The sequence below is a fragment of the Schistocerca gregaria genome, chromosome 7 (assembly GCF_023897955.1).
Source record: "Schistocerca gregaria isolate iqSchGreg1 chromosome 7, iqSchGreg1.2, whole genome shotgun sequence".
NCBI lineage: Eukaryota > Metazoa > Arthropoda > Insecta > Orthoptera > Acrididae > Schistocerca > Schistocerca gregaria.
The window spans coordinates 158,724,328-158,747,903 of NC_064926.1; positions in this window are offsets into that span (position 1 = coordinate 158,724,328).

Consider the following 23,576-nt stretch of genomic DNA (forward strand, 5'->3'; position numbering starts at 1 on the left):
GATGTATTTGTTACTTCGATTCTTTTGTAAAGCCTGTATTACTGCAAAAGTTATCTGTAATGTTATGTTCTTTAATGATATATTTTGTACCTTTGTTATTGTATTCTTATGTTATAAAATTGTAATTGACACCAGTTCATCAAATTAAGTAACTTGTAAGTTACATTTCACTGCACACGTTTCTGTTGGTCATAGTATATGGACAATATGTGAGAAGTAGGGACTGATAGTGTTTGCACGTGTGTTAATAACTCAGTAAGTGACTGGATAACAGCATTGCTGGTTCTAAGGACATTTCAAAAACAATTTTTCTGAGTGCACAAGTGGTGGTTATGGACTTGTTATATTTCCGCAAGACTCTTCAGTGGTGATTGTGCGCCTGCACAGTCAAACAGATGGCTGCTGGCCATCTCTACAAGGACTACAGTGGGTCTACACCTTTGATGACCTACCAATACCATTATTTCTACAAGGACTGCAATGGGTCTGCACCTCTGGTGGCCCACCAATAGTAATCTCTACCAGGACTACAGTGGGTATGCTCTGTGATGACCTACCTACCGATAGTCTTCAACGTCGACTGACTCTGTTGTGGCCCATTACGTGTCTTTCCGTTGGTAGGACAACACTACTTCTTCAAGACTGCATGGAAATCCACTACTTCCGTGTGCATTTTCTTTTATTGCTCAGTCTTTGAGAAAAACACTACTATTTTACTGTGAGGAATGATCAGGACTGTGAGAAAATTTTAGCTTTTCATCAACATTGTATCAATAAGTGTGTGCATTTGATATCTTTGTTATAGTAATTATGAAAAATTTTATCAAATCATTATTGGTCACTGCCCAAAACAATTTGTAAAAATTTTTTGTGGGGAGCATGGGGGCTATGTAAGTAGGCTGTTTAGGTTTTCTTATTGGTAACGCCACATAGCGCTCTGTATGATAATCACTGGCTGTGCTGTGCGCAGTCTGTGGCTAGTTTGCATTGTTGTCTGCCATTGTAGTGTCGGGTAGCGGCAGCTGGATGCTAACAGCGCGTAGTGTTGCGCAGTTGGAGGTGAGCCGCCAGCAGTGGTGGACGTGGGGAGAGAGATGGCGGAGTTTTGAAATTTGTAAGAATTGGTGTCATAAACCTCTGTATATATTATGACTAGTGAGGTAAACACATTGTTTGTTCTCTATTAAAATCTTTCATTTGCTAACTATGCCTATCAGTAGTTAGTGCCTTCAGTAGTTTGAATCTTTTATTTAGCTGGCAGTAGTGGCGCTCGCTGTATTGCAGTAGCTTGAGTAACGAAGATTTTTGTGAGGTAAGTGATTTGTGAAAGGTATAGGTTAATGTTAGTCAGGGCCATTCTCTTGTAGGGATTACTGAAAGTCAGATTGCGTTGCGTCAAAAATACTGTGTTTCAGTTTAAGCACCGTCTTGTATAATTTTTTCTAGGGGGACGTTTCCTCAGGCACGGCGACCTTGCCCCACCGCTGCTAACAGCGGACTGAACCCCTAGACCACGGGCCACCCCCCTCTGAGCACTATGGGACTTAATATCTTAGGTCATCAGTCCCGTAGACATATTTTCACCTAAAAATCGGAGAAACAAAAGCGATCACGAAGGAGTCCAACCGTTACTGAGTACACATTGGCCATTCACTAGCCTTTTCGCACCGGGACGTCTCTTTCTTCTTGGCGCCCGAAACAAGTGACATGTCATACTTGAGATGAGCGTTGTCGAGTTCTGAAAAGTGGACTTACAGGTTTTTTTCCCCTGGGATGATATTTTTCACATCGACAGAAGAAACTTAACAGGACGTTACGAAATAGAAGGTTGGCATTTTGAGTCTTAACACAGGAGCACTAGACGGCGGTGGTGCGATAAGAACTTACTATAATATCAAAATTTGTCTTTACTACGGTTAAAACAATGACCTTTCTGAAGCTGTCAGAGTACCTGCTTTACAGTGAGAGTTTGAAGAGGTAAAGTTGCGAACATATAGAAATTTCAAGTGGAAGTTTTGTTGAATGATTTTGTACGACTGTGACACAAGCAGAAGCCGACCGCACCGCAAGATGCAGTGGTGAGTGAGAGCTTCGGCGAGCCGGGCCGTCGACGCGCGCAAGGCATGAAAAGAATGCAGGTAGAGCTGATGGCTGAGCTGGCGGGATTGGGTTTTCACGATGTCGCACATTATCACCTGGCTGTAGGTGTGCAGTCGACACAATGGCAGCTAAGATGAACGAAATGAAAGATGAATGTTGTAAATTTTCAACGAAATTGCATTGCAGACCATATAAACTTGGTACGGAAAAACCAGATACACCAGAAAAATTGCTGTAATGTGAATAGGTCATTGCATCTTGAAGCACGGTTCTTGGATTAATGTTGCTCAAGCCACTGTTGTTTTAATTACGAAATAGTAAGAAAAATCGATCACAACAAAACAAGTGGTGAGATATAATCTTATGTACTATATGAAAGATGGCACCAAACACAACAACGAGAGATTTTTCCAGTTGTACATGTATATAAGGATTTACAGCTGATTATATAAAACTGATATGAAAATGTGCAAATACTATAAATCCACTGCAGTTTGTCAAGCCCTTAGTATGAAGGCAGCATGTGTTTCCTAATCCCTCACATAATTTTCTGGTTGGATGGGTAACCACAATTTATTATTTCATGTGTTACTGGATAAAAGTGCCGCTTGTTATGGAAAAAAACTGCTTTTTCGTGTCACCAAGACATGTTTCAGTACCTCTGTACCATCATCAGTGCGTTTCTTTTATTCAGAACTTTGAAAAATACACGTATTTCAAATCATAACTGATATACGAAAATTATGCCTCAAAAAGGTTTTGTTTCTTTTTGCCATTATCTTAATGTTATCTTACGGCTATGCACGGCCATATGTACATTATCCTATAATGGTATCTTCTCATGTGCACTCCTCCCGTCGGAGGTTCGAGTCCTACCTCGGACATGGATGTGCGTATTGTCCTCAGCGTTAAGTTTAAGTTAGATTAAGTAGTGTGATGGCCAGGGACCGATGACCTCAGCAGTTTGGTCCCAAAGGAACTTACCACAAATTTCCAAATGTCTCGTCTGCAACCAAGCGATGTTAATGTGAATTTTGTTCCGAGTTAACACATCACTTTATGTTTAAATGTGATTTTGCGTGTCAAGATATTTCTTTCGCATATTTGCCATTACTACGTTTTCTTCGGCAGATCCTATTTCTTTTAAATTCTCATGGGTCATTGAGTAGCAGCCACAAATACTACACGTACTTTGCAGAATTTTGTTTGTAACGAACCCTTTTAATGTGCCAAAACATAGTGTAAAAATTATTGTTGTGCGTTGCATTCCACTCAAAGTTCACTTGTGTCGGTTTGGCACCGAATTTGAATTTCGTTCACTGTCTGCCTATCTGTCTCTCTCTCTCTCTCTCTGTTTGTGTGTGTGTGTGTGTGTGTATGTGTGTGTGTGTGTGTGTGTGTGTGTGCGCGTTTTTTAGTCGTTGGTGTCGCCTCTTCTGTAAAGTTCCTTTGATGTGTTAAATTGAGTGCGTTTCCAGAGTGTAGTATATTCATTTATAAGCTGTTTTCCTTCTGCTATTACCTTGTGAATGTGTCCGTTTATGATATCGGCTGCCTGTATTTTAAAGCTGTTTCTATTTTAGTTGGGTCTTCGTTTTCTGCAGTTCCTCATTACAGAAAATTTGCTATCCATCTGCCATACAAGCACTTCAGCTGTAAATATAGCAACAGTAGCCGTTGGCCGTGCAGTGAATATATATCGATAGCGAAAATCAGAAGTTCAGAACAAAGGCAGGGTAATTGTACGTGCAACGATGTGGTGAAGTAGTGAATGCTTCATGCAGCATGGAACAAGTGAAGTTAATTGGCTGCCCAGTCAGCTTTATAACCATGAAAGAGGAGGGTCCCATGTGACATGCCTATTCTGCCTCTTACGGCTATAATCGGCGGCGGCTGTCATAGTAGCGATATGCAGCATCTCTGCGCCACTATCGACATACATTGTAGACGGGGATACTAAAAATGCTATTGTTATGGACTGAGAATTCTAATCTTTGAGGAGATACATTCCCTGATTAGTTTTTGAAATTCACAAATTCTGAGTATTTGATACCTGTTTGTAGTATGAACTTTCTAAAAAACCATCTTCTATTTGTTATTTCTAACGGAATATTGCACTCTGAATTTAGAAAAAGGTGCGTCCATCATTTTTATTTTTTTGTATGTAAGGGGCATTCAGATGAAACCCGGTCACTAGTGGAAAGTAACGGTAGGTTGGTTGTTTGGGGGAAGAGACCAAACAGCGAGGTTATCGGTCTCATAGGATTAGGGAAGGATGGGGAAGGGAGTCGGCCGTGCCCTTTCAAAGGAACAATCCAGGCATTTGCCTGGAGCGATTTAGGGAAATCACGGAAAACCTAAATCAGGATGGCCGGACGCGGGATTGAACCGTCGTCCTCCCGAATGCGAGTCCAGTGTGCTAACCACTGCGCCATCTCACTCAGTGGGAAAGTAACGGTAACGATTTTATTAACTCAAAAATGATGTACACATACTCAAAAATAGTCGCTAAAACTGTTGGCACATTTATCCCATTGCGACATTAGTCGGTCGATTTCATCCTTGAAGAAGCTAGCAGGCTGCTTTCAGATCCAGGCCTGGATCCAGTCACACACTTCGTCGTCCGGTGCAAATCGATGTCCACCAATAGCTTGCTTTAGATTTCCAAACACATGATAGTTACACAGTGGATGGTCAGGACTGTATTTGGATGTTCCAGGGTTTCCGACCGAAACTGCTGCAATGTCGTCTTCACCGCATTCGCCGTGTGTGGGCGGGCTTTACATGCACGAGGACAACGCCATTGGACAACATGCCTCGGCGTTTCGACTTGATGGCTCGTCTAAAGTTCTGTAAAGTGGGTTGATAACGCTGGGCATTGGTGGTGCTTCCCCGTTCCAGAAACTCCATAAGCTGTGGGCCCTTATGGTAAAAAAGGAGCACTCGTGACCTTGCCGGAACCGGTGTGCACGGCCTTTGATTTCTTTGGAGGTGATAAAGTCGCATGTTCCCACTACTTGCTCTGACCCTTGCTTTCCGGTTCAAAATGGTGACACCATATTTCATCACCTGTGGCAATACGCAACAGAAAGCTGTACTCCTCCTTATGATAACGTTGGTCAGTTGGTGGGGAACCAACTGCGCACAGATTTTACGAAAGTTCAAGAGTTGATGCATTATGCTATGGGCAGTGCCCACGGTAATACCCAGTAACCGATGGATCTCGTCCACGATGATTCTGCTGTTGTCCAAGACTAAAACATTCACTTCCGCAACCATTTAAGGTGTGATGACACGATGAGCGTGTCCAGGACGAGAGTCGTCTTCCAGTCACTAGCCACCCTCACGGAATCGTTTATGCCATTCCAAAACACTTTAAAGACTCAGACTGTACTCACCGTACACAGCCTTCATCCGTCGATATATTTCACGGCCTACGGCTCCCACCACCGCCAAAAATCGAATCACTCCTCGTTGTTCCTGCTTACTCGCCTGTGTCTTCGGTAGTGGACGATAACTTGTGTGACCACCTTCTCTTCGGCCTGAAACCACACTGGCGCTATGCATCATCAGACGGTGAGAACATGTCAGTCTCAGTGCCAATAGAGGGCGTCAACATACCGGCAGTTACGTGGTGCCATCTTACGTGTAAGGCGAAGGTAGACTAGGTTTCATTTGAGTGAAACTCATATATAGCTAAAGGCCATTGTCCTCCTCATCAGATAACCTCATTTTGTTTGTCCTGTTTACTGTGTGATTGTACTGTCTTTCAAATCGCGCAAAATATTAATCTGTCTTTAGGAACCTAATGTTATATAGTTCTTGAATATTACTTTCTCAACCACTCTGTTGAAGCATTCCTCCACCAAAGCTTTCATATCTCTCAAACATGGAGTAATGGTTCACCTCGAGATTTGGCATTAACTTTTTAAAAGTGTCAGATTGGTGAATAGGTTTGTAGCGTTTTTCCATAAGTTTAGTAAACACAGCAGTCCGCAGCTCGTGGTCGTGTGGTAGCGTTCTCGCTTCCCACGCCCGGGTTCCCGGGTTCGATTCCCGGCGGGGTCAGGGATTTTCTCTGCCTCGTGATGACTGGGTGTTGTTTGCTGTCCTTAGGTTACTTAGGTTTAAGTAGTTCTAAGTTCTAGGAGACTGATGACCATAGATGTTAAGTCCCATAGTGCTCAGAACCATTTGAAGTAAACAGATACACAAAACAGAGATTACCGTCATCAAGAACATATTCTCATTCACTATTCACAAGTCTCCCTACGCTGAGAAAACTTTTCGATTCCGCGAATGAAGAAACCACTTGGTTTTGAGGCGAAGAATTCGTCGATCCATGTTCTGAGCGCTATTCATCCGGAAAAGAAGTTCCTTGAAGGTGTTTTTTGATAGAGAGCGGAAGAGATGAAAATTTGAGGGCTCAAGATCAGATGAATAGGGTGAGTTCGGAATGACTTCCCAATCCAGCTCCTGTGTTGCGTTTTTTGGCGGTCTAGCACAATGCGGGTTGGCGTTATCGTGGAGTAGTATCACTTTGTGGAATCTTCCTGGTCGTTGTTCTTGGACTGTGTCTTCAAGACGTCTCAGTTGTTGACAGTAAATGTCAGCAGTGACTGTTAAATCTCAGGAACAATTAGTAGCACTCTACATTGTCGCCGGCCGGGATGGCCTAGCGGTTCTAGGCGCTACAGTCTGGAACCGCGCGACCGCCTCGGGCATGGATGTGTGTGATGTCCTTAGCTTAGTTACGTTTAACTAGTTCTAAGTTCTAGGGGACTGAAGTCCTTAACAGTTTGGTCCCATAGTACTCAGAGCCATTTGAACCATTTTCTACATTGCCGTTATTCCACGAGCTGCATAACATTACCTTCTATATGTGCTCACAGGCAAACTGCTACTTTTTCTGTGCACAGCTATTCTTTTCTTTTCCTTATGTTAGCAAAAGGAAACCATTTGTCGTCACCCGTAATGATATAGGATGGGAATGGTCGAGCCAACTGATGAAGAGCAAGCAGAGATGCACGTATGGCCACTCGCTGATTTTTGTGATTTTGGCTTAGAACATGTTACACCCATACACCCGATTTTTGAACCTTCCCCACAGCATTAAAATGTCACACAATGGTGGAACGATTACAATTCATCACATTAGCCAGTTGTCGAGTAAAGGAACGTTGATCATTGTGGGTTAATGTGTTTAAGAGATCTTCACGAAAACCGAAGGTCTCTCTGAACGTGGAAAGTCACTAATGCCAAAAAGGGTCCTCCTTAAAACAAGGAAACGGTTTAATTGCAGTGCAGTGTCCAATGACATTATCCCATACAAGACGCAAATGTTTCGAAAGCTTCTATTCTCTTCTTGTAGAAACTATTTATCGTCAATGTTTCACTTCCATACATGGCTATACTCCATACAAATACTTTCAGAAACGACTTGACTTCCTGACACTTAAATCTATTCTCGATGTTAACAAATTACTCTTCTTCACAAACGCTTTCCTTGCCAGTCTACATTTTATATCATCTCTACTTCGACCATCATCAGTTATTTTGCTCCCCAAATGGCAAAACTTCTTTACTACTTTAAGTGCCTCATTTCCTAATCTAATACCCTAAGCATCACCCGACTTATTTCTACTACATTCCATTATCCTCGTTTTGCTTTTGTTGATGTTCATTTTATACCCTCCTTTCAAGACACTGTCCATTCCGTTCAACTGCTCTTCCGAGTAATTTGCTGTCTATGACAGAATTACAATGTCATCGGCGAACCTCAAAGTTCTTATTCTTCTGCATGGATTTTAATACCTACTCCGAATTTTTCTTTTGTTTCATTTACTACTTGCTCAATATACAGATTGAATAACGTCGGAGAGAGACTACAACCCTGTCTCACTCCCTTACCAAACACTGCTCCCCTTTCGTGTCCCTCGAATCTTATAACTGTCATCTGGTTTCTGTACAAATGGTAAATAGCATTTCGCACCCTGTATTTTACCCTTGCCACCTTCAGAATTTGAAACAGAGTATTCCAGTCAACAATGTCAAAACCTTTCTCTAAGTCTACAAATGCTAGAAACGTAGGTTTGCCCTTCCTTAATCTAGCTTCTAAAATAAGTCGTAGGTTCAGTATTGCCTCACATGTTCCAACATTTCTACGGAATCCAAACTGATCTTCCCTGAAGTCGACTTCAACCAGTTTTTCCTTCCGTCTGTAAAGGATTCGCGTTAGTTTTTGCAGCTGTGACTTATTAAACTGACAGTTCGGTAATTTTCACATCTGTCAACAGCTGCTTTCTTTGGGATTGGAATTATTATATTCTTCTTGAAGTCTGAGGGTATTTCACCTGTCTCATACAGCTTGCTCACAGATGACGAGTTTTGTTAGGCCTGTCTTTCCCAAGGCCGTCAGTATTTCCAATGGAATGTTCTCTACTCCCGGGGCCTTGCTTCGACTCAGGTCTCTCAGTGCTCAGTCAAACTCTTCACGCAGTATCGTATCTCCCATTTCATCTTCATCTACATTCTCTTCCATTTCCATAATATTGTCCTCAAGTACATTGCCCTTGTATAGATCCTCTATATACTCCTTCCACCTTTCTGCTTTCCCTTCTTTGCTAGAAGTAGGTTTCCATCTGAGCTCTTGATATTCATACAAGTGGTTCTCTTTTCTCCAAAGGTCTCTTTAATTTTCCTGTAGGCAGTATCTATCTTACCCCTAGTGAGATAAGCCTCTACATCCTTTCATTTGTCCTCTAGCCGTCCCTGCTTAGCCATTTTGCACTTCCTGTCGATCTCATTTTTGAAACGTTTGTATTCCTTTTTGCCTGCTTCATTTACTCCTTTCGTCAATTGAAGTCAATATTTCTTATTTTACCCAAGGATTTCTATTAGCCCTCGTCTTTTTACCTACTTTGCTGCCTTCACTACTTCATCCCTCGGAGCTACCCACTCTTCTTCTACAGTATTTCTTTCCCCCAATCCTGTCAAATTTTCGCTTATGCTCAGCCTGAAACTCTGCACAACCTCTGGTTCTTTCAGTTCATCCAGATCCCATCTCCTTAATTTCCCACCTTTTTGCAGTTTCTGTAGTTTTAATCTACAGTTCATAACCAATAGTTTGTGATCAGAGTCCACATCTGCCCCTGGAAATGTCTTACAATTTAAAATCAGGTTCCTAAATCTCTGTCTTACCATTATATAATCTATCTGATTCCTTCTAGTACCTCCAGGGTTCTTCCACTTTTTTAAAAAATAGAGGTGGAGCCCCTCCACCCCCACACCGGCATGATGGTCAACACAAAAATTCTACTGCCATCTCTGCACAAGGCTTAGTGTACACTAATGTGAGGTGTCACAGGATGTGGGTACTGCGATGTTTGCGTACGTCTGGTTAGGATTAACCATTAATACGCTCTCATCTGGAGATAGATTGGTCGAAATCGAACGAAGGGTAGAGGTTTGATGGGCGGAGGAAAAAAAGTGCCAAGGCAAGAGCCAAAGGAAAAAAACCTCTGCGATAGTTAGGTCGGGTGGTAACACCAGTAGCGGTTGTCTTGCTGCCTGCGATAGGTCGTGCAAGGGTAGGCTTTGATAGTAGTGGGTATCATGCATGTCGATACCTTCACGTTGTGCGTTTGTGCTGCTCGGCGGCTGGCGCTGGGTTCTAGTACAGAGTCCTCGTTCAGCGTGAGCAACGTGCAACAGTTAGGTTTGTTATCGATCTTGTGTCCGGTAGGTCATATATCGGAAGCACAGTGTGAGGGAATGTTGGCATATTGTTTGTGCCTCTGTGAGCGTGCTCGTCGGTGTCCCTGCTGTGGCCTGTTGGTCGGCTCTAATAGCAGCTGGTAGTTACCAGTCAGTGTTGCTGATATGCAGGGGCTTGTCGCTGTTTGCGTATGTTAGTTTACCATAGGTGGCTATGCCATAGCTAGCAGTGTCTTTGGTCGCTTGTGCTTCCACCTGTGGTTGTAATGGTGTTCTTCCATGTCTAGAACCTTCTTTTATGATTCTTGAACCACATGTTACCTATGATGAAGTTATGCTCTATGCAAAATTCTACCAGACGGCTTCCTCTTTCATTTCTTACCCCTGTCCATATTTACCTACTATGTTTCCTTCTCTCCCTTTTCCTACTCTCGAATTCTAGTCACCCATAACTATTAAATTTTCGTCTCTCTTCACTACTTGAATAATTTCTTTTATCTCATCATACATTTCTTCAATTTCTTCATCAGCTGCAGAGCTAGTTGCCATATAAACCTGTACTACTGTAGTAGGCATGGGCTTCGAGTCTATCTTAGCCACAATAATGCGTTCACTATGCTGTTTGTAGTAGCTAATACGTATTCCTATTTTCCTATTCATTATTAAAGCTACTCCTGCATTACCCCTATTTGATTTTGTGTTTATAACCCTGTAGTCACCTGACCAGAAGTCTTTTTCCTCCTGCCACCGAACTTCACTAATTCCCACTATATCGAACTTCAACCTATCCATTTCCCTTTTTAAATTTTCTAACCTACGTGCCCGATTAAGGGATATGATATTCCACGCTCCGATCCGTTGAACGCCAGTTTTCTTTCTCCTGATAACGACGTCCTCTTGAGTAGTCCCCTTCCGGAGATCCGAATGGGCGACTATTTTACCTCCGGAATATTTTACCCAAGAGGACGCCATCATCATTTAACCATGCAGTAAAGCTGCATGCCCTAGGGAGAAATTACGGCTGTAGTTTCCCCTTTGTTTCAGCCATTCTCAGTACCAGCACAACAAGGCCATTTTGGTTAATGTTACGAGGCCAGATCAGTCAATCATCCAGACTGTTGCCCCTGCAACTACTGAAAAAGCTGCTGCCCCTCTTCAGGAACCACACGTTTGTCTGGCCTCTCAACAGAAACCACTCCGTTGTGGTTGCACCTACGGTACGGCCATCTGTATCGCTGAGGCACGCAAGCCTCCCCACCAACGGGAAGGTCCATGGTTCATGGGGGTTGACTGAGGATATTTCGCAAAAATATTTACGTATATAACTTACGTGACCACAGTTACTCATAATCAGGTGAAATGATAGAAAAGATTAAATATATATTCTGAAATGAAATTTAAGTTAAAATAGTATAATATTGTTTTCCACGTACACATATCCTCAGGAAAGCAGGAAAGAAAAATTTTTAACAGTGGACAATAGTACATTCCTGTCACTATCCAAAAAGAAAAAAAAGGCTCGTACTTAATTTGTTTTTAAATTACGATTACTAGAATTTCCAATAATGTGTAATGTTCAGAAAAACCTCATCTTTCCTGGAAAATATTTCAGGGAGATGAAGAAACTCTAGAATGAGTTTTTGGTGTTGAAATACCACTTCATGAGTAATCTTACATTATCTTTTGCCATAGAACCATCCACAGATAAAGACGGAGACAGAATTCGCGAAACCCCTCGCCTCATCGTTATGCTGAACTACATAACGTTACTGTCTGTGATACAGCCCAACGTGCAAGAACGCGATGTCAAGAGGTGTGAAACCGAAAAACCATCCCAGTACTGTCAGATTATTTTAGATAACATGGGAGATAATATTTGTGACCTATGTTTATCTATCGTTCTCATAAACTAACAAAAAACTCTAATATGCACTGCACTAATAGAAAAGCCTTACAACTTCGCAATAGCGTTATTAACAATGTCTTTGTTTATAAAATAAAGTATCCCTAAATATTACCAACTACCAGGATAAAACACAGTTTTCATTTAGAAACAGTCCACAGTCATACTGAAGTAGGTTTACAGAGAGATCTATCAGATAGTCTGCAAATGTTACAGTAGGGGTATATACGTAATGAACTCCACGTAACATATCATTCACTACCGCAATTAACTCAATACGACTGACAGAAGCAGCGAAGTATGCATTAATAAATGTTCAATTCTGCAAGTTTTTCACCTTTCGTTCGACAGGGTACAGAATTAAGATAACGACAAAACATATTGGGCAGAAGATGTCTTTACTGATTGCAGATCTGTTTGCTAGTGGATCTTTTGCAGAAAAGGTACAAAACTTATCTCCAGCGCGTTTAGAACGGAAACTAACTCAGTCGTTCCCTTGAAGAGCTAACACTTCACCGCTAGACAGCAGTTGAAAGTACTGCTGTAACAGATATTGCTTCCTTGTTATCGCCGTGATGGTTAAGACGGAGGATTCGCGAATAGTATTGGAAGATAATCAGCAGTTTCTGCAGGAACGAGCTGCCCGGACTCAAAAACATAAATTTGCTACGTCTATGTCATCCCTTAAGTGAGAATATTTCAGAATATTTAATTTCAGTTACAAGACAATATCGAGCGAGTTTACTGTAATAGTTGTGAACCACCATAGGAAATACGTGAAGGGTCGCATAGTTGACAAATGTTGTCTACAATCCGCCAACATTATGAGTAAGTAACATTCACTTTAATATTATACACTTGTAATCATTTTTCATTGGCACCGCTTCTAACTCATAATAACAAAAATGAAAAGATGAAAGAACACTCATTATACAATGCGAATATTCACGAAGACGTTGCGAATAATATACAGTTTCAAACTACAAAAAAATCATTTAAGGAAATATTTTGGAAAGCCAAAAGATACTCCTCAAAAGTCGTGAAGAAATTAAAAAAGTGAATGACTGCAGTCCAAGTTCTATTTCATGATATAGCATTCATTGGGGCCATAGGATAAAAAGGGTGGAAACGATTGACTGAATCACAGCTACTCTAACACATCGTTCATTTATTAATACCCTCGTAGTTTTAACAAATTTACAACCTGAGTTGTATAAAACAATTTCTCTTAAAATTTAGACACACCCCAAACAATTACAGATCAAGAAAGCTGAACCATGATAACTATTCAGTACAGGAATTCAGAAATAAGCAAACTTTCAACATCGTTCAAATCACTAAACATGACCCTTACTCTGGGGCCTAACAGATCTACTGGAATTAAAATTTACGTAAGTTACTTAAGCGGCATTAGAATGCACTCTCAGCAAAAGCACTACAGGGGTAACAGTAAATTGAACAGAACTCTTCAGACTTGAAGTCACAAGTAAAAATTCGAACTTGCTTGGTATATCAACCACTTGGAACGGTTTCTTCCCTTTTTGCGTAGCTTGCCTAGATTCGTGGCGCTGCGTTGTAATATGTAGTGCTTATATCATCAACCTTCGATTTTCTTCATATGACAGGTAGAGTGCAATTGCCTATAGTGTAGACAAAACTGACCACTCTTACAAGCAAGCATGACATAGTTTCACTGACGCGTGCACACTGCACAAGCGTGTTACGAAGTAAGAAATAAGGAAAAATACACTGTACACGTTTCAATGATATATCTATAATACCACACACAGAAGGCGTATACCACTGAGTGGTTTAAATCAGCCTAATTTCTGTGTAAAACAGTGTGCACACAAAAGTGTTGAATCTCTACAGCTCACTATATTAGCTCTTTCATTACCGAAATACTTGTGGATGTACAAGTCTCTTCATTTGATAGTTTGTTATTTGGCAATTGAACTTTATGTATCTATAACAAAGTGCATGTGATGCGTAAGGCCAAGTGGCTTGCATTGCAAGTGGTGTAATATTATGAGTTCGGACTACATATAATAGAGCTACACGGACCACACCATTTAATACCGAGAAAATAATAAAGTTCGAAGTAGCTGGGTATTTCAACTCTCGAATCAATAGTTGACTAGCTGGTACTGTCAGTTAACACATTTGACCTTTAAAGCAGCTCTTGTGAATGTACTTGATTTTTAAGTGATAGCAAACATTGCAATGAATAGCGAATAATTACGTTGAGTGTCCGAAGATAAAATTCTGAACTTACATAAAAATGAAATTCTGCATCACTAAATGTGAGTGAAGGGATTATTGAACTACATAATCCACTGATGTAGCTTTAAGGCTGGACTACTCACACCACGCATACTTACCTGATGACATTCAGTGACCCTTTACGTTTATCTCAGGAAGCTGCTGAGGCCCTTGAAATACTTCAGTACTTTAGTACGACACACACAGAAATACATTCTACACCCTGCACATAGATCACCGGATCACCTGGACGCAATGATAAATTGATACATATAAATTCGGTAATTTCCAAGAATGGTTGCCTATCGAAGTCGCGGAGTCCAAACGATTCATATCGAACGCGCGATCGTAAATCGATCATGTGACTCTGGTGGCGGGCTTTATGATCAATTATTTGTTATCGTCATTTTTGTCTGTTTTCCGTCGTTCCCTTAGTTGCTCTAAGTTATATACCTCCGCGAATTGTTTGTGAGTTGCTGGGGAAACCCAGACTATATATGGCCGTAGAGAGTGGGACGTGTGGTGTTCTTGACTTTTCTTTGGCGGAATCTCTCACATGGAATCATATAATTCCATGCTTATCCAAGCGTCGGAAATATGGAGTACTACCGCTTAAATACCGTTACAGTTTCATTGTGGACAGTGCGGAAAACAAACGAGTATCAGCAACAATACATGGTTCGACTCTTTCAAATTATCCATCCACACCAGGGTATTGGGCTTTCACATGACGACACCACCGACGACAAATAAGGTAAGTCGTCTCCTTTGTTATTACAAGTATTTTTGTAACGCTCTTCTTTCGTCGTTGCTGTAATGACCACCGTAAACATACTCATTACGCCCGCCACGAGAGTCGCATTTTCGATTTACGATAGCGCGCTCGATATGTATCGTTTGGGCCCCGCGCCTTCGATAGGCAATCATTCTTGGAAATTCGAAGTTCGTGGGGCGGGGTGAATGCAAATTAAATTATCCAATGATGACAAGAGTAATATTACGGGTGTGCACAAATTGCAGAGTCTTCCACGCAACCGAATTATATACACTGCCGGTCTATAGAGTAGCAGTCACTCAGTTCTAACGGTTCTTGGAAAGTCAAAATTTAATTCTGACAACACACTTGAAATTCATATATGTATTGAGTAGTCTCCATATATTAGACATCACACTTCTATTTCCTTTTAACATCGAATACGAAATTTCTCTTATGTGTCTACGATAGCGCACGATAAATAACAAGCAATAATTCAATGCAGAATAAGTCTACTTTCATGTACAATTACAGCCAGAGTCTCTCCAGCCAAATATTATTACACTCAACAATTACATAAAAACTGAGAATACTGAAGAAATCAGCGACAGTACTGTACCGAGCTGAGTCTACATACGTATGTCGTCTCAGGCGCTTACCTCATACCTTTCACATTCAGCTGTTAAGGCGCGTATGATACATATCCACGAAATACACTACGCAGCGCCGACAGATCGCACCTCACTACAGCTTGTTATGAGTTTACACATGAAATAACAGGAGAATGCACATCACGTAGCACATAAAACATATACGAACGGCTTCGTGAGCAAATGTTGTTGTTGTTGTTGTGGTCTTCAGTCTTGAGACTGGTTTGATGCAGATCTCCATGCTACTCTATCCTGTGCAAGCTTCTTCATCTCCCAGTACTTACTGCAACCTACATCCTTCTGAATCTTCTTAGTGTAGTCATCTCTTGGTCTCCCTCTACGATTTTTACCCTCCAGGCTGCCCTCCAATACTAAATTGGCGATCTCTTGATGGCTCAGAACATGTCCTACCAACCGATTCATTCTTCTGGTCAAGTTGTGGCACAAACTCCTCTTCTCCCCAATTCTATTCAATACCTCCTCATTAGTTATGTGATCTACCCATGTAATCTTCAGCATTCTTCTGTAGCACCACATTTCCAAAGCTTCTATTCTCTTCTTGTCCAAACTATTTATCGTCCGTGTTTCACTTTCATACATGGCTACACTCCATACAAATACTTTCAGAAATGTCTTCCTGACACTTAAATCTATACTCGATGTTAACAAATTTCTCTTCTTCAGAAACGATTTCCTTGTCATTGCCAGACTACATTTTATATCCTCTCTACTTCGACCATCATCAGTTATTTTGCTCCCCAAATAGCAAAACTTCTTTACTACTTTAAGTGTCTCATTTCCTAATCTAATTTCCTCAGCATCACCCGACTTAATTCGACTACATTCCATTATCCTCGTTTTGCTATTGTTGATGTTCATCTTATATCCTCCTGTCAAGACACTATCCATTCCGTTCAACTGCTCTTCCAAGTCCTTTGCTGTCTCTGGTAGAATTACAATGTCATCGGAGAATCTCAAAGTTTTTATTTCTTCTCCATGGATTTTAATACCTACTCCGAATTTTTCTTTTGTTTCCTTTACTGCTTGCTCAATATACAGATTGAATAACATCGGGGAGAGACTGCAACCCTGTGTCACTCCCTTCCCAACAACTGCTCCCCTTTCGTGTCCATCGACTCTTATAACTGTCATATGGTTTCGGTACAAATGGTAAATAGCCTTTCGCTCCCTGTATTTTACCCCCGCCACCTTCAGAATTTGTAAGAGAGTATTCCAGTCAACATTGTCAAAAGCTTTCTATAAGTCTACAAATGCTAGAAACGTAGGTTTCCCTTCCTTAATCTAGCTTCTAAGATAAGTCGTAGGGTCAGTATTGCCTCTTGTGTTCCGACATTTCTACGGAATCCAAACTGATCTTCTCCGAGGTCGGCTTCTACCAGAATTTCCATTCGTCTGTAAGGAATTCGCGTTAGTATTTTGCAGCCGTGACTTATTAACTGATAATTCGGTAATTTTCAGATCTGTGTACACCTACTTTCTTTGGGATTGGAATTATTATATTGTTCTTGAAGTCTGAGGGTATTTCGCCTGTCTCATACATCTTACTCACCAGATGGTAGAGTTTTGTCATGACTGGCTCTCCCAAGGCCGTCAGTAGTTTGAATGGAATGTTGTCTGTTCCGGGGGACTTGTTTCAACTCAGGTCTTTCAGTGCTCTGTCAAACTCTTTACGCAGTATCGTATCTCCCATTTCATCTTCATCTACATCCTCTTCCATTTCTATAATATTGTCCTCAAGTACATCGCCCTTGTATAGACCCTCTATATACTCCTTCCACCTTTGTGCTTTCCCTTCTTTGCTTAGAACTGGGCTTCCGTCTGAGCTCTTGATACTCATACAAGTGGTTCTCTTATCTCCAAAGGTCTCTTTAATTTTCCTGTAGGCAGTATCTATCTTACCCCTAGTGAGATAAGCCTCTACATCATTACATTCGTCCTCTAGCCATCCCTGCTTAGCAATTTTGCACTTCCTGTCGATCTCATGTTGAGACTTTGTATTCCTTTTTGCCTGCTTCATTTACTGCATTTTTATATTTTCTCCTTTCATCATTTAAATTCAATATTTCTTCTGTCACCCAAGCATTTCTACGAGTCCTCGTCTTTTTACCTACTTGATCCTCTGCTGCCTTCACTACTTTATCCCTCAAAGCTACCCATTCTTCTGCTACTGTATTTCTTTCCCCCATTCCTGTCAATTGCTCCCTTATGCTCTCCCTGAAACTCTATACAACCTCTCGTTCTTTTAGTTTATCCATGTCCCATCTCCTTAAATTCCTACCCTTTTGCAGTTTCTTCAGTTTTAATCTACAGGTCATAACCGATAGCTTGTGGTCAGAGTCCACATCTGCCCCTGGAAATTTAAAACCTGTTTCCTAAATCTCTGTCTTACTATTATGTAATGTATCTGAAACCTATCAGTATCTCCAGGCTCCTTCCATGTATACAACCTTCTTTTATGATACTTGAACCAAGTGTTACCTATGATTAAGTTGTGCTCTGTGCAAACTTCTGCCAGGCGGCTTCCTCTTTCATTTCTTTGCACCAGTCCATATTCACCCACTACGTTTCCTTCTCTCCCTTTTCCTACACTCGAATTCCAGTCACCCATGACTATTATATTTTCATCTCCCTTCACTATCTGAATAATTTCTTTTATTTGATCATACATTTCTTCAATTTCTTCGTCATCTGCAGAGCTAGTTGGCATATTATCTTCTGCTACTGTAGGAGGTGTGGGCTTCGTATCTATCTTGGCCACAATAATGTGTTCACTATGCTGTTTGTAGTAGCTTACACGCATTCCTATTTTCCTATTCATTATTAAACCTACTCCTGCATTACCCCTATTTGATTTTGTGTTTATAACCCTGTAGTCACCTGACCAGAAGTCTTTTTCCTCCTGCCACCGAACTTCACTAATTCCCACTATATCGAACTTCAACCTATCCATTTCCCTTTTTAAATTTTCTAACCTACGTGCCCGATTAAGGGATATGATATTCCACGCTCCGATCCGTTGAACGCCAGTTTTCTTTCTCCTGATAACGACATCCTCCTGTGTAGTCCCCGCCTGGAGATCCGAATGAGGAACTATTTTACCTCCGGAATATTTTACCCAGGAGGACACCATCATCATTTAATCATACAGTAAAGCTGCATGCCCTCGGGAAAAATTACGGCCGTAGTTTCCCCTTGCTTTCAGCCGTTCGCAGTACCAGCACAGCAAGGCCGTTTTGGTTAATGTTACAAGGCCAGATCAGTCAATCATCCAGACTGTTGCTCCTGCAACTACTGAAAAGGCTGTTGCCCCTCTTCAGGAACGACACGTTTGTCTGGCCTCTCAACAGATACCCCTCCGTTGTGGTTGAACCTACGGTACGGCTATCTATATAGCTGGGGCACGCAAGCGTCTCCACCAACCGCAAAATCCATGCTTCATGGGGGAGGAAATAACAGTGTGCAAATAACAGTGTGGAAACAGAATGGGAAAACATGCCATGGTGAGACAACCAGCAGTAGAGAGTACCTGAAGGAACTGTAAGCCCGACACAGTGCATTCGTGCAAAGCACACACAATGACATGCGATGTACATGGTCCCTCCGGCCTTAGGTACAGCCTAATACACACATCGGCTACCGACGTCGGGCGTTTCTTCACAGGCAGTGACAACTTCCTTCTTATTCGTAGCAGTCTTCCAATTCGCCCCACTACCATACTGCGGTCCTGCAAATAAACGAAGAGCGTCAGTAGGGAGTGCGGCCCGCCTAGTGTGACAATTAATTGCCAGCCTTGGTTACAGTGACAAACACGGCGCAAGCTTCTGATAAAATGAAAAGAGAAGCAGTTGTGATAAGAATGTGAAACACAGAACATTAAGTGCGTACAGTGATAATAGTAGGGTAGTAGGGTTTCTAGGACCCTTTTGATGCCAAATTGATATGCAAATTAATGTAATTCATCAATTAATAGGCCTCGCTCACGCCCATCCCCACCCACTTCCGACCACCCTCGACCACCCCCGCCTCCGACCACGTCCACCCCCGCCCTCAGACGACGTCACCTGTTTTTCTCAGCCTGCATGTGGGCCCCAGCCCCTCCCCCAACGCCAATCCTCTCTAATCCCTCCCATTCTCCCAACATATCCTGTTGGTAGAAATTTTGAATTTCGGCAGCAGTTTCGAATTTTGGTGGGAATTTTTTTGTCCCAGGGCTATGCCGACGTCTCTCCCCATTCCCCCCCCCCCCCCCCCCCTAACCAAGGAATTGGCGGGAAGTTAAAGTTTACAATGCCCTTTCTGGGACTCGAACCCGTGTGTTCCTGGTCGGGAATCCCAATTGCACCACCCCCCTCCCCCTGACACAATTAGACCACCAGAGGCACTTGCAACCGACGGGAAATTAAAACTGGCGGTGCCATTTCTGGGACTCGAACTCCAATTCTAGTGGACAGAAACCCAAGTGCACTCTCTAACACATGGAAACCCTCCAGAAGTGGGGAAGGAAGGTTAGATTAGTGTACTTTATTTATTTTGGTCGGTAAACTGACACAATGATCGATCCTAATTACACAATTAATCACAAAGATTGGGCCTAATTACACTACCATATGCCTAGTGCTACACGAGGATGGCATAAAATCGCAATACAACTCAAAAACTGACGATACCATACAACTAGTGTTATCCTGCTGGAAAACATTTTCGCAATACCACTCGAAACTAGCAACAGACACACTCAAACCTTACCTTACACTTACAAGTTGGCAGGAAAAAAAGCATTGGTGTAAGGTACTATCTATATTCGTTTTCATGGGAAATACATTCAACAGATGAGATGTTGGTGTTGGACAGACAGGAGTTTACAAAGTATATTACCAGTAAGCATACAATATCTATCGCTGTTTGACGTCAGAGATCGCTGCAGATGCCTGCTCGAAACCAATCCTGCAGCCCAGGTAATCGAAGCCAATCTACGCTACCACAACTGGTGGAAGAAAATGCGTCACAGTTCTAATTAACTTTGAAATTGTCGTGAAAAAACTAGCACACGTAATGAACTGGTCATAATATAGCACATGTACTGGGAAAAATCGTCGTCGTAACAGACTGCAGAGGGGGTGGTAGTTGAATGTGTTTTTCTCGTTATATAGTCACAAACTACCGAAAACCGAGGCCTTCCTACGTAATCTCACGCCTTCCCCTCCCCCTCCCCTCTCCATTCATCCATCTCCAGGGAGGACACGTGCTTCTTCAAATGGCCAGATGCTCTGCAGAGCTTCTTGCGCCCCCTGTTGCCCTCCATTTGTGTTTTTCTGCCAAACCACATACAGGTGCAGGACCCCCTTGATAGTCACTCGTGATATGCGGCATGCCTTTGAGATGGCGCGCCTTAGCACAAAAGGCAAATTTACAGGCGTAACACCGTCCATCCGGATAACAGACCTGATGGCCCACAACCCTCGGCTTTCCACCATCTGGCGGCCTTAAGGCGACGCTCCTGTGCCAACACAGTAGCATGTATAGTTAACTAAACAATAGGAGTTAAAAGGACAGCCGCCTCAAGTGCATTGTGTACACCACCAAACACGCTGCTTCTTCTACTATGACTTAGAGATCCGTGTCAGCTGCTGTTAAACCGACATTAACAGGTTTCTGGCTCTCACAGAAAACTGAACATTGCATGGCATAAACTATACAGTTACCACAACACAGGCTGGTAGAAATAAGACACAGAGGTGAGGTTTCTCATTTACTAAAATATTGGAGACATTGCAACATATGTAAACTGGAAGAAGGTGATGACCTGTACAGTTAATCTCATCTTTTCATCGACAGCGTTGTTACTTTATTTTGCAGTGATATACAAGATTATTGTTCCAGCGTTGCCCATCGCCTGAAGATACTGTACACAACACGCATGAGATAGCACAAATAAAAAGAGGTACTGTTATCTTGCTGGTGAAAAAAATTAGGAAATTAAAATATGTGCAGGGCAACACAGTGTATGGAAATAACACGAATCTGAAGCAGTGAGTAATATTTCCAAACAACTGTATTGAGGTGATGACCTCTACATTTAATCCCATGTTCGACAGTGACAAGTAGCAGATATTCAGTGTTCCGCCAAAGTTCCCTCCATCTCAACACAGTAGTGCCAGTCAGTCATTATACGGTAATCAACAGCATACCCAGTGGACGCTCGGGACGGGAAAGACACCATTGATGTGGAGTGATGTACTGTAATACACACCGCAGTTCATAACGAGATCAGTTTTAGCAATTTAACATAGAATTCGGAGAGAGCAATGTTTACCACATTCTGCAAAGTGTGTAGAAACAAAGTGAGCTGAGTTAATGCTACAGGAGCGCATTTTGACTACTCGGTGGAAGGGGGAAGATGTTTGCAAAGCTCCGTCACCCGTGTACGGTGTGTAAGGTCAGCGCCAAATGAAGCCTTCTGCTGCAAGTAGTATAGAAGACAGTGCGAACAGTTACAGTGGTATTTCTTATCAGGAAAATTAGAAAAACTCTACATCGAAGCACACCTGTGTCCCTCGGGATCCATTTACGTCTGTCACCCGAACATTCTATCATCATTATTCTGTACCATTCAGCAGAGATAAATTACGAACTACTTTCATCCGACAGATTTTTTACCGCATCCCTCTTCTGATATATCGAAAACAAATACCATCTACACGCTGGCATCGAGCATATATGGCGGTCCTACTATATATACAGGTGTTGATCCGTTGGAGCAGTCAGCCTGTACTGTACGAGCACCATCTCCCACACATTATCAGGCGCAGGAGAGGGTCCCTGTTCCGTTGTTTGATACACCGCTTTTTCTGCTGTAACACACTTTGTGCACCGCCACACATTTTATTTCTTTCTGTCACGATTTTGATTTCTGTGTCAGGTTCTAAACTGACATTAACACGTTTTAGTCCATTGGCTCCCCCACAAAATTAGACATTGCATGGTGCAAATCATGTGATGCTGCTGATCTCACAACACACAGACACACTGTGTGATTGGACTAAAAGACAGTCACACCATAAGGAAACGAAGATTTTTCAGGGGCTGTGGAGCATTTCCAAACTGCTGTCCGAATGTGATTGATGACATCTACATTTAAACTCATCATTCTCAGTGACAGGATAGCTGATGACACTGTGTTCTGTTTGATTGATTCCTCATTTGCTGCAATGAAAGCGATCACTGTTTTGATGTTAGCCATCCCCGGAAGGTGTTGCCCCCTCCAACAAGACTCTTTCTCCATCTCAAACAAGCGATGTCAGTCAGTCATTATGTGGCAGTCAACAGTGTACCAGAGGACAGTGGGGACGGAGAAGACACCATCGATGTGCTGTAATAGTAAGCATCGTAGTTGACAAAGCGATCAATTGGAAAAATTTTATCGTAATTTCAACACCAACCATTGGCAGGGCAGCATGCTTAGCAGTTTCTGTATCATCGCTAAATAGCCCCTCCACTACTTTGTATCATCGTGAATGTAAATAGATGGCTGCATAGTACGTCCATTCTTGGTTTTTTTCTCAAACATGTACATCATCAAAGTATACCAGACAGCAACCTACATATCTCTAGCACTTCGATCATAGAGTGTAATGTATGATCTTTCGCTGTGTGGATGGGAGTCACAGGGCATTCACACATTCATAGCATAAGGTTAGAGGCCGAAAGATCTCCTCGCACTGTCTTTGACCAACGCTCCATGCAGCTGACCAGAAGTAGACCGCTACATTCCACGTTTCGTGTAGGAACAGTGTGAACCGAGCCTGTAATAGCTGTCCCGCACCCAGCCAAGAGCACAAGATTTCTACATATGTGTGAATGTCGAGGAGGTTAGCACCCATTATCGGTGTATAGTAGATATGAAACTGTTGTGATGATATAACAGACAGTTAAGAACAAGAAACGGGTGGTTTTTATGCATAATCGAGCTCCAGATAGACAAAGTTTGCTGTGTTTTATGTAAATCAACTGCGCTAGCAATTCTAAAGTATTGTTCTAGTGCCTTGGCTCATTACCAAGAAGGTATTGGTAAGAAAGAACGTAAACACATGCCTCCTAAGTCCACAACATTATTCAATAAAACAAGGTACAATCTTATAACGTTACGGTCTCCGACCTATTAGTTGCATGG